The sequence below is a fragment of the Canis lupus genome, chromosome 1, assembly GCF_048164855.1.
Source record: "Canis lupus baileyi chromosome 1, mCanLup2.hap1, whole genome shotgun sequence".
In the NCBI taxonomy this organism is placed as follows: Eukaryota; Metazoa; Chordata; class Mammalia; order Carnivora; family Canidae; genus Canis; species Canis lupus.
This window is the reverse complement of record NC_132838.1, coordinates 55,914,317-55,926,503: the sequence shown is the minus strand read 5'-3', so window position 1 is coordinate 55,926,503 and position 12,187 is coordinate 55,914,317.

Here is a 12,187-nt window from a genome sequence, read left to right as displayed (position 1 = left end):
CACGCGTCTGCCACCACTGGCAAATCAGAGGTCAGCTCTCACCCCCTCCGTGTCTTCAAGTACTCACTCCTTCACCATGAGCCAGGTTTTAATGACTCTGATGGGAGGATGAGCATTGCAGAGATGAGTGAGGTGTGTGCTATTAAGGAAAGATAATTTTGAGCATTTGAAGTGTTACAGCCGTGGACCATGTGGCAGGACAAACATGCACAGTCTCGGCAGTATGTATCTCTCAAACAGCAGAATGTGAGCCAATTAAACCAAAGTTATAATGGGCCAATGTCGACTTCAAAAGCAAAAGGAAACAGTATGTGCATTGAGTTTGCATGCAGGTGCACAGTTGTGTAAGGGACACGGAGGGAAAACAAACGTAGTCTTGCTGGGGTAGAAAAGTCAAAACTGCATAGTCCAGAGACTTCTCCAGGAGGTATGTGGTCATTCTTTTTTTTTTTTTTTTTTTTTTTTTTAAAGATCCTTGGTCTCCCACTCCTGGGAGATTGGAATGGGTGTACATGTCCTTGCACCTTCACTGCGTGTGAACCTGAGCACCTGGGACAGTACAAACACAGCACACAGAGTCTCCCAGGGGAGAAAGGAGGCAGTCCCACGAGAGGCCGCAAGAAGAATAGGAGGTGGGGGTTTCCCAGCTTTGGGGATTTGGGGGGTTTATTGCCGATCCTCCAGACTGGGTGCTAACAGAGCCGGCAGTGCAAGTGGACACAAGAGCCAAGACTCACCTACCAGAAAAGGACCAGGAGAGAAGAAGCTCTGGGAAAATGTAAGTACAGGAGCCTGGGCCACGAGCGATCTCCGACTCCGAGGCATCTCCGAGGGAGCAGGTCTTGCAGGTGAAGGTGAAGGTTCCTACTGCATTTCCAAACGGGATGCCATCTGCCCCGGACTTCGAGGTTGGAAGACCAACACGTAGGGGCATGGGAGGTCATGATGAGAATCTTCTGGATGGAATGGGGAAGTAAGCAGTGAGCTCCTGTGCCATGGAGGTCACACTGGGCTGGAAAGCACTGTGGGAGAGGGTGCCCCCATTGCCAAGTCCTCCCACCTGCGGGGACCCTGGGCTGGAAGTTGCTAGATAGCACGTAAGGGCAGATGGCTGAGCCCAGCCTCTCACGGGGATGAAACCGATCCACAGGTAGGGCACAGCCAGGTTGCAGCCTGGGGCCCTCGTGGGCATATAGGGGGGCAGTGGACACGGGCAGGAAGGGGTAACCCCTGCGTGTGGGTGTGCAGGGGGAGGGGGACACGGGCAAGATGGATGCAAACCCCTGGGTGTGGGGTGCAGGGGGAGGGGTCACAGGCAGGAAGGGGACAAACCCTGGGTGTTGGCCTGCAGGGGGAGGGGGACACGGGCAGGAAGGGGGACACCCCCACCCGCCCGCCATCTCCAAAAGCTGCCCTTTCTCGAAGGCTCCTCCTGTCTGTCGATCCGACTCGCAGGTTCAGCTGGAAGCTGTGTGTGCTGGTGCCCCCGACCCCCGTGTGGGAGGCCCCTCAGCTCGCTGCAGGGTGGACCCCGACAGGAAGGGAGGCCGTGTCGCCAGCCAAGTCCCGAGGCCTCTGCTGAGATGCTAGCTTTGGACTCACTCTCCGCCGTCACCGTCTCCCTACAGTGAATTTCTGGGGTGACGTTGCAATAGGACAATGCCTGAGAGCGGCAGACGAGGGACCAAGGGGCGTCACGGGCTCCGGCAGGATGGGGCAGGACCTCCGTGGTCCCTGTGGGACCATCCCCTCCCCTGCTGGGCTCACCGCTGCCCCGCTCACCCCTCCTACAGCTACATTCTGCTTTCCCGAGTCTCTTGGGTTCAGTCTGACATCTCATTTTAGGGTGAGAGGGTAAAGAGAGAAATACCTTCTCTCTTCTGGAGAAATCCAGGGAAGACCCTGGCCCACGCCGAGCAGCAGGGGGATGACAGGGCTGGCCTAGGTCCGTGGGTACCCCTTATCCTGGGAATGGGGGGCAGGAGCACCCTCAGGTCCCCCCAGAGGCCCTGGGGAGCAGGAGATGACTGTCCTCGAGGAGAGGGTGGAGGGACGGCCCACAGAGTCAGGGGTCCTCGCAGCCGCAGGCAGGGTTTGCCTATGAAAAGGGAAGGCTGGCCAGACGGGGGGATGTGGGGAAACCGAGGCTGCCGGTGACCGCCAGATGCTGGGCAGCACCTGCCGCAGGAGACGGCAAGAGAAGCGTCGGCCTGGGGTCCACCCACGGTCAGGACCAGACGGAAGGAAGAGCACAGGCTCCCGCCACGTGGCCCACAGCAGCCCCCAGAGGCCGGGCACTGGGCTTCAGGACCCTTGTCGCCTCAGACCCCCGAGCCCGGGGAGTGAGAGCGCGGGGAGCCCGGGGCCAGGCATCCAGGAAGGTGCAGCCGTGCAGAGCACATCAGTGCCTTAAGCCGGGGTGGACATGCCTTCCTGAGGCCCTCCTAGGCCCCTCCCTGCCCCTGAGCTAGAAGACCCGGGGGGACCGGGCGGGGGTGGCGGCGGGGCGCCTGGCTCAGCCGCGGCGCTCCTTGCGGAACCACAGACGCGCTCCAAAGCCACACAGCCAGATGGCACCGTGTTGACAAGCACAGGATGCCAGGGCGTCCCCGGGCCGAGGTCTGGAGGGCTGGCGGGCCAGTGGGAAGGGATGCGGGGTCACGAAGAGCGGGCTCCTCCCCACCCCCCTCCGGTGCAGCGTCCCTAAATGAAGGGCACGCACGATTCATTTATAGGACATTTGAGCTTTAAAATAACTAAGATATTATTTTCATTAAAAAACTGACAATGGTTTGGTTTTGGGGAGTATTGTATCATCAAATCTGCACAGACTACACAAGCTGGACACCCTCAAGCCTGATGGGGTCTCTTTTCAGGTTTGTAAGGAGGTTTTCTTTTGTTTTTTTCCAACGTTTCTACGTACGTCTCTCTGCTGATCAGCGTCCAGAGAGCCGGACGGCGCTGACGCAGGGATGCAGACCCGCAGATGCAGATCCCCTGGGGATCTCGGGTACCGCGAGCCGCCTCCTTCCCACCAGAAGTGCAGCGTTCATCTTGCCTTTGATTTAACCAAACACCTCAATGTCAGTTTCTCTTTTACAAAACTCCACCTACCCCAAATAGGGAATAATACGCTGGAATCGCATTTCAAATAGTTGTCCTGGTGCTGTGTACGGAGGTCACGCTTTTCTAGCTTTCAAGCCCTGGAAACACACGCCACGTGCTTTGGGAGGGGATTTGCCAGGTCACGGATGTACTGCGTGATGTCAAGGAAGGTGTCTCAGGAGAGAGAGTATTTTTGTTCCCAAGAACCCTGGAGCCCGTCCAGTGGAGGATGCCATTGGCAAGAGGACACTGATCTGGGGAGATGGGTCCTCACAGGGGTACACGTGACAGAGGGTCACTAAAGCCCAGATTCAGGTGAGCGCCGACTACATGGCAGGCTGAGGGGTTTCCAGCAGTCCTAGGGGTGTCCCCAGTGGACACGAGTAGGCCGGGGTTCTGGGCAGGAAACATCCAGCAGTAAATCCCGTCACTGCATGCACAGCGCCATCAGGCAGGAGCCACAGAGCTGCTCATTAGAGGCAGGTGGCCCCCGAGTGAGTGACGGAGCTAGGACATCTTTGGTCTCAGATACTCACCACACTGGATCAGAAACTTGTGTAGGACTCCGGACTGTCATACATGCTGTCATACATACATACATACATGTCATACATACATACTCCATGTGGGCGTCATACGCGTTCACATGGAATGTCACTTAATTGTCTTCTCTCATGCAGCATTGCAGCTGGCAGCGATGCCCCCCAAAGATCTCTGCATCCTAATCCCGGGGACCTGTGAACGCGTCATCTCACACGGCGAAGGGGCGGTAACAGGAGCAGAGTCAGAGAGGGGCCGATTGTGCGTCCTGGCTCTGGAGGTGGGGGACAGGGCGCCACGGGCCAAGGACAGGCGGGCTGCGGAAGCAGGTGGAAGGAAGCAGGTGCCCCCGAGAGCCCCAGCCGGGACGCAGCCCCGCCAACCACTAAAATTCGGACGTCCAGAACTGCAAGCCGCTGAGGGTAGAGATTTGTTTCAGCAGCAGCAGGAGACTAAGTGTTGACTTCCAAGCAACAGAACTCAGGCGAATACGGCTGCTTATTAGGGATCTAACAGAGACAAGTTCCGCTCGAATAGGGCAGGAGGCAGTCGGCTTGGCTCCCCTCAAACTTTCAGTCTCTCTGGTTCAGGATTAGCACCAGGTGGTTGGCAGGCTGCACACCTGTGAGACTGTGTGGGTCCCTATGGCCCAGGTGAGTATCCCTGAGGAACAGGTGCATGTCCCTGAGGAAGAGGTGAGCGTCCCTGAGGAAGAGGTGAGCATCCCTGAGGAATAGGTGTGCATCCCTACATCCCAGGTGAGTGTTCCTATGGCCAAGGTGAGCGTCCTTACAGCCCACGTGAGCATTCCTGAGCAACAGGTGAACATCTCTGAGGGACAGGTGAGCATCCCCGAGGAACAGGTGTACATCCCTGTGGTACAGCATGCATGGAGCTCAGGGCCACAGACAGGAAAGTGGGACAGACATGTTCCCCTTCCCCACACCCTTGGCCCATGGCATTTGGGGAGACATCCTAGTGGATCAAGGGGCTGTTCAATGTGAAGCAGAACAACAACATGTATTTGGGAAGAGCTGTGTACACCCATAACCTTAACAAGAGTTGTCCGTCAGGCTCTGAGCTCTAGAACTGGCAGCAGGCATGTTCCATCCAGATTCAGAGCTCCATGCACTGCTCTCTGCTTTTTGTCTCCAAAACTCCTCTGTCCTACGGCCACCTGGGGGGCTCAGTCAGTGAAGCGTCCGCCTTCACCTCAGGTCATGATCCAGGGGTCCTGGGATTGAATCCCGCATCGGGCTCCCTGCTCAGGGGGGAGTCTGCTTCTCTCCTTCTCTCTGCTCACCCCCCAACTTGTGCTCTATCTCTCTTGAATAAATAAATAAAATGTTTTTTAAAAATTAAAAAAAAGAACCTTTGGCAGGCACCAGGTGGAGTCTTGTCTTGATTAACAGGGATGATTCCAACAGTGTGTATATGAATGTGTGCACACAGCCTCCAGAAACTGAGGAAAACTTGTTTTGATGTATGTATTTTATTTTTTTAAGATTTTTAATTTATTTATTCATGAGAAACACAGACAGAGAGGCAAAGACATAGGCAGAGGGAGAAGCAGTTTCCAAGCAGGGAGCCTGAGGTGGGACTCCATCCCGGGACCCTGGGATCACAATCTAAGCTGAAGGCAGATGCTCAACCACTGAGCTGCCCGGGTGTCCCGAGATAGTATTTTAAAACATGATGTGGCTCCTTGGGTGGCTCAGTTGGATGAGCATCTGAGTCTTGATTTCGGCTCAGGTCGTGATCTCGGGATCGAGCCCCACATGGGATTCCCTCCCCAGCAGGGAGTCTGCTTGAGATGCTCTCTGCCCCTCCCCCACCCCGAGCTCTCTCTCTCTCTTTCTCTCTCAAGTAAATAAAATCTTTTTTAAAAGTAAAAAATTTTAAGAAAGATAAAATATAGTAACATATACAAAATACAGTAATAATTCTAAGAAGGCATGAAAATTAATTATGGACTAATGAAAAAATAACCCTGGCTGTAGGGTAGACCTGAGGCAGGAGCGTGCAAAATGTAGGCTCATTATTCATTCGATTTTGTCTTTCTTTTTTTTTTTTTTTTGGCTCTATTTCTTTTTTTTTTTTAATTGGTGTTCAATTTACTAACATACAGAATAACCCCCAGTGCCCGTCACCCATTCACTCCCACCCCCCGCCCTCCTCCCCTTCCAATACCCCTAGTTCGTTTCCCAGAGTTAGCAGTCTTTACGTTCTGTCTCCCTTTCTGATATTTCCCACACATTTCTTCCCCCTTCCCTTATATTCCCTTTCACTATTATTTATATTCCCCAAATGAATGAGAACATATAATGTTTGTCCTTCTCCGACTGACTTACTTCACTCAGCATAATACCCTCCAGTTCCATCCACGTTGAAGCAAATGGTGGGTATTTGTCATTTCTAATAGCTGAGTAATATTCCATTGTATACATAAACCACATCTTCTTTATCCATTCATCTTTCGTTGGACACCGAGGCTCCTTCCACAGTTTGGCTATCGTGGCCATTGCTGCTATAAACATCGGGGTGCAGGTGTCCCGGCGTTTCACTGCATCTGTATCTTTGGGGTAAATCCCCAGCAGTGCAATTGCTGGGTCGTAGGGCAGGTCTATTTTTAACTGTTTGAGGAACCTCCACACAGTTTTCCAGAGTGGCTGCACCAGTTCACATTCCCACCAACAGTGTAAGAGGGTTCCCTTTTCTCCGCATCCTCTCCAACATTTGTTGTTTCCTGCCTTGTTAATTTTCCCCATTCTCACTGGTGTGAGGTGGTATCTCATTGTGGTTTTGATTTGTATTTCCCTGATGGCAAGTGATGCAGAGCATTTTCTCATGTGCATGTTGGCCATGTCTATGTCTTCCTCTGTGAGATTTCTGTTCATGTCTTTTGCCCATTTCATGATTGGATTGTTTGTTTCTTTGGTGTTGAGTTTAATAAGTTCTTTATAGATCTTGGAAACTAGCCCTTTATCTGATATGTCATTTGCAAATATCTTCTCCCATTCTGTAGGTTGTCTTTGAGTTTTGTTGACTGTATCCTTTGCTGTGCAGAAGCTTCTTATCTTGATGAAGTCCCAATAGTTCATTTTTGCTTTTGTTTCTTTTGCCTTCGTGGATGTATCTTGCAAGAAGTTACTATGGCCGAGTTCAAAAAGGGTGTTGCCTGTGTTCTTCTCTAGGATTTTGATGGAATCTTGTCTCACATTTAGATCTTTCATCCATTTTGAGTTTATCTTTGTGTATGGTGAAAGAGAGTGGTCTAGTTTCATTCTTCTGCATGTGGATGTCCAATTTTCCCAGCACCATCTATTGAAGAGACTGTCTTTCTTCCAATGGATAGTCTTTCCTCCTTTATCGAATATTAGTTGACTATAAAGCTCAGGGTCCACTTCTGGGTTCTCTATTCTGTTCCATTGATCTATGTGTCTCTTTTTGTGCCAGTACCACACTGTCTTGATGACCACAGCTTTGTAGTACAACCTGAAATCTGGCATTGTGATGCCCCCAGATATGGCTTTCTTTTTTAAAATTCCCCTGGCTATTCGGGGTCTTTTCTGATTCCACACAAATCTTAAAATAATTTGTTCTAACTCTCTGAAGAAAGTCCATGGTATTTTGATAGGGATTGCATTAAACGTGTATATTGCTCTGGGTAACATTGACATTTTCACAATATTAATTCTGCCAATCCATGAGCATGGAATGTTTTTCCATCTCTTTGTGTCTTCCTCAGTTTCTTTCAGAAGTGTTCTATAGTTTTTAGGGTATAGATCCTTTACATCTTTGGTGAGGTTTATTCCTAGGTATCTTATGCTTTTGGGTGCAATTGTAAATGGGATTGACTCCTTAATTTCTCTTTCTTCAGTCTCATTGTTAGTGTATAGAAATGCCACTGACTTCTGGGCATTGATTTTGTATCCTGCCACGCTACCGAATTGCTGTATGAGTTCTAGCAATCTTGGGGTGGAGACTTTTGGGTTTTCTATGTAGAGTATCATGTCATCGGCGAAGAGGGAGAGTTTGACTTCTTCTTTGCCAATTTGAATGCCTTTAATGTCTTTTTGTTGTCTGATTGCTGAGGCTAGGACTTCCAGTACTATGTTGAACAGCAGTGGTGAGAGTGGACATCCCTGTCTTGTTCCTGATCTTAGGGGAAAGGCTCCCAGTGCTTCCCCATTGAGAATGATATTTGCTGTGGGCTTTTCATAGATGGCTTTTAAGATGTCGAGGAATGTTCCCTCTATCTCTACACTCTGAAGAGTTTTGATCAGGAATGGATGCTGTATTTTGTCAAATGCTTTCTCTGCATCCAATGAGAGGATCATATGGTTCTTGGTTTTTCTCTTGCTGATATGATGAATCACATTGATTGTTTTACAGGTGTTGAACCAGCCTTGTGTCCCAGGGATAAATCCTACTTGGTCATGGTGAATAATTTTTTTAATGTACTGTTGGATCCTATTGGCCAGTATCTTGTTGAGAATTTTTGCATCCATGTTCATCAGGGATATTGGTCTGTAATTCTCCTTTTTGGCGGGGTCTTTGTCTGGTTTTGGAATTAAGGTGATGCTGGCCTCATAGAACGAATTTGGAAGTACTCCATCTCTTTCTATCTTTCCAAACAGCTTTAGGAGAATAGGTATGGTTTCTTCTTTAAACGTTTGATAAAATTCCCCTGGGAAGCCATCTGGCCCTGGACTCTTGTGTCTTGGGAGGTTTTTGATGACTGCTTCAATTTCCTCCCTGGTTATTGGCCTGTTCAGGTTTTCTATTTCTTCCTGTTCCAGTTTTGGTAGTTTGTGGCTTTCCAGGAATGCGTCCATTTCTTCTAGATTGCCTAATTTATTGGCGTATAGCTGTTCATAATATGTTTTTAAAATCGTTTGTATTTCCTTGGTGTTGGTAGTGATCTCTCCTTTCTCATTCATGATTTTATTAATTTGAGTCTTCTCTCTCTTCTTTTTAATAAGGCTGGCTAATGGTTTATCTATCTTGTTAATTCTTTCAAAGAACCAACTCCTGGTTCTGTTGATCTGTTCCACAGTTCTTCTGGTCTCGATTTCGTTGAGTTCTGCTCGAATCTTTATTAACTCCCTTCTTCTCTTGGGTGTAGGATCTATTTGCTGTTTTTTCTCTAGCTCCTTTATGTGTAAGGTTAGCTTTTGTATTTGAGTTCTTTCCAGTTTTTGAATGGATGCTTGTATTGCGATGTATTTCCCCCTTAGGACTGCTTTTGCTGCATCCCAAAGATTTTGAACGGTTGTATCTTCATTCTCATTAGTTTCCATGAATCTTTTTAATTCTTCCTTAATTTCCTGGTTGACCCTTTTATCTTTTAGCAGGATGGTCCTTAACCTCCACGTGTTTGAGGTCCTTCCAAACTTCTTGTTGTGATTTAGTTCTAATTTCAAGGCATTATGGTCTGAGAATATGCAGGGGACGATCCCAATCTTTTGGTATCGGTTCAGACCCGATTTGTGACCCAATATGTGGTCTATTCTGGAGAAAGTTCCATGTGCGCTTGAGAAGAATGTGTATTCAGTTGAGTTTGGATGTAAAGTTCTGTAGATATCTGTGAAATCCATCTGGTCCAGTGTATCATTTAAAGCTCTCGTTTCTTTGGAGATGTTGTGCTTAGAAGACCTATCGAGTATAGAAAGAGCTAGATTGAAGTCACCAAGTATAAGTGTATTATTATCTAAGTATTTCTTCACTTTGGTTAATAATTGATTGATATATTTGGCAGCTCCCACATTCGGGGCATATATATTGAGGATTGTTAAGTCCTCTTGTTGAATAGATCCTTTAAGTATGATATAGTGTCCCTCTTCATCTCTCACTACAGTCTTCGGGGTAAATTTTAGTTTATCTGATATAAGGATGGCTACCCCTGCTTTCTTTTGAGGACCATTCGAATGGTAAATGGTTCTCCAACCTTTTATTTTCAGGCTGTAGGTGTCTTTCTGTCTAAAATGAGTCTCTTGTAGACAGCAAATAGATGGGTCCTGCTTTTTTATCCAGTCTGAAACCCTGCGCCTTTTGATGGGGTCATTAAGCCCGTTCACATTCAGAGTTACTATTGAGAGATATGAGTTTAGTGTCATCATGATATCTATTCAGTCCTTGTTTTTCTGGACTGTTCCACTGAACTTCTTAAAGGGGAATTTTAAGAGTCTCCCTTAAAATTTCTTGTAGAGCTGGTTTGGAGGTCACATATTCTTTTAGTTGCTGCCTGTCTTGGAAGCTCTTTATCTCTCCTTCCATTTTGAATGAGAGCCTTGCTGGATAAAGTATTCTTGGTTGCATGTTCTTCTCATTTAGGACCCTGAATATATCCTGCCAGCCCTTTCTGGCCTGCCAGGTCCCTGTGGAGAGGTCTGCTGTTACCCTAATACTCCTCCCCATAAAAGTCAGGGATTTCTTGTCTCTTGCTGCTTTAAGGATCTTCTCTTTATCTTTGGAACTTGCAAGCCCGAGCCCCCCCGAGCTGCTCCCGCCCCGCAGCCCCCTCCGCGGAGCCTCTTCCTCCGCCCGAGCCCCCCCGAGCTGCTCCGGGTCCCGCCGTGCGCGCTGCAGCCCTTAGGGAGCTCGGCGCACTCTCCCGGGGCGCAGGTGTCTGTTAGTGTCCCCGGGAGCCCAAGGGCATCCCCGCCCTCCTGGGTCCTGCTCCACCTCCCTGGAGCCCCTTTCCCCCGGGAAGGTCGGTGCAGCTCCTGCGTCTCCGGGACGGGGCTCTCCTGTCCTGGGGACACTCGCCCCGGCCTCAGCCCGGCTCCTCGCGGGACCCCTCCCCTTGGAGGCCTTTGTTTCTTTACTTCTTTTTCCCCGTCTTCCTACCTTGATAGATGCGCGAACTCTCCTCACTGTTGCATTCCAGCTGGTCTCTCTTTAATTCTCAGGCCGAATTCATAGATTTTCAGGATGATTGGAAGGTTTTCTAGGTAATTTGGTGGAGACAGGTGATTTGGGGACCCTACTCTTCCGCCATCTTGCTCCTCCCGATTTTGTCTTTCTTGTGAGGTGTTTGTTGTAAAGAATCAGCCGCACTAAATCTATAAATGCATGTTTATTTAAGGAAATCTAATCTAATTAGAACCAATCTTCAAATGCTCAAGAAAAAGTAGTTTTAAAGTTACATTGAATAAACTGGGCATTAAACCGAGCGCTAATGTTGGTGCGTGTAGCCTTCTCCTGAAACAGGGAGCCAACAATACTCAGAGTCACGACGACTGTGGGTCATGTTACGGACTTGCTCACTTATGCCAGGACTAATTTCCCAAATCTGCAGGCACTATCATCACCGTTGGGGGGGGTGGGGTCAGAGATGTAAGAGGCCTGGTGTCCACCCCAATTCGCTCTGGGCCCTGGGGAGGGACACAGTAAGTAAGTGGTGGGAACGCAGCTGGGGAAGAGCCTGGGGGCGAAGGGACAGAGGACTGGGGGGCCTGCCCCACTACTGGGAGGGAGATCATGGAAGGCTCCCCAGAGCAGCGGTGGCCACGCTGGCCTCTGAAGGATGACAGTGACAGCTTGGATGAGATGGGGCTGGTCCTGGGGAAGGGGCCCAACCCGGGGAGGGGTGCAGGGAGAGGGCTCTGGCAGGTGGGAGGGCAGAGTCAGGAAGGGCGGATAGGGCCTGATTGTGATGGAGCTTGGGTGCCATGATCTGAGCCCAGACTTTGTCCTTTGGAACACACGGAGCCCCCGGGGATGCTGCATGGATGGGGGACCCTGGTGTTTCTGAGGCAACACCAGGTTACAAAGGGGAGGAATCCATCACTGATCTTCTGTTACCCACCCTCACTGCGATCCTGGGAAACAAGGTGACCAGACTGCACGCACAGCAGAATGACGTAGGGAGCCTCCCATCCGCCTGGAAGGCTTTGGGTCCTTGTTAGTCCCTCCCTCCAGAGCCCCAGGACCTGGGCCAAGCCGTCCGCCTTCCCAGCCCCGGATGCTCACTGCAGTTGTTCTAGGGGTGCTTCCTGCTGCTGTTTTGACCACCTGCGTTCATACACTGCTGGCACATGTGTGGACATCAGACTGCACACCTCGCACGGAGCTCTAAGGAGGTGTGAGGAACCCGAGGCAAATCCAGCTGGCGGCAGGTGCAGCATGGAGTGTGTCGTCCCAAGTGTGTCCCGCTGGCCGCGCACCCCCGTGAATCCGTCCTCCTCCCGCTCCAGACCTCAGCCGCCAGACTACTAGGGAGCTGGGCACACGACACGGGAAAGCGCCGGCCAGGCCCGTCACCTGGCGCCTCAACGCAGTCTACCTGCACAGGTGTCAGTTTCCGCGCTCTCTGCACACATGAGGCTCCGTCCCCTCTGTCTCGCACCGCAGGGCCCGTCTTGTTTGCTTCAGTGAAAATTCTTGGAGTAAGTTGATTCAAAATCAAACAAGCAGCAAGTTCACTCTTTTTTCTTTTTCTTCTTTCTTTTCTTTCTTTCTTTCTTTCTTTCTTTCTTTCTTTCTTTCTTTCTTTAAAGGCAACCCAAAGGCAGCTTTTCCATAACAGATTAGTTCT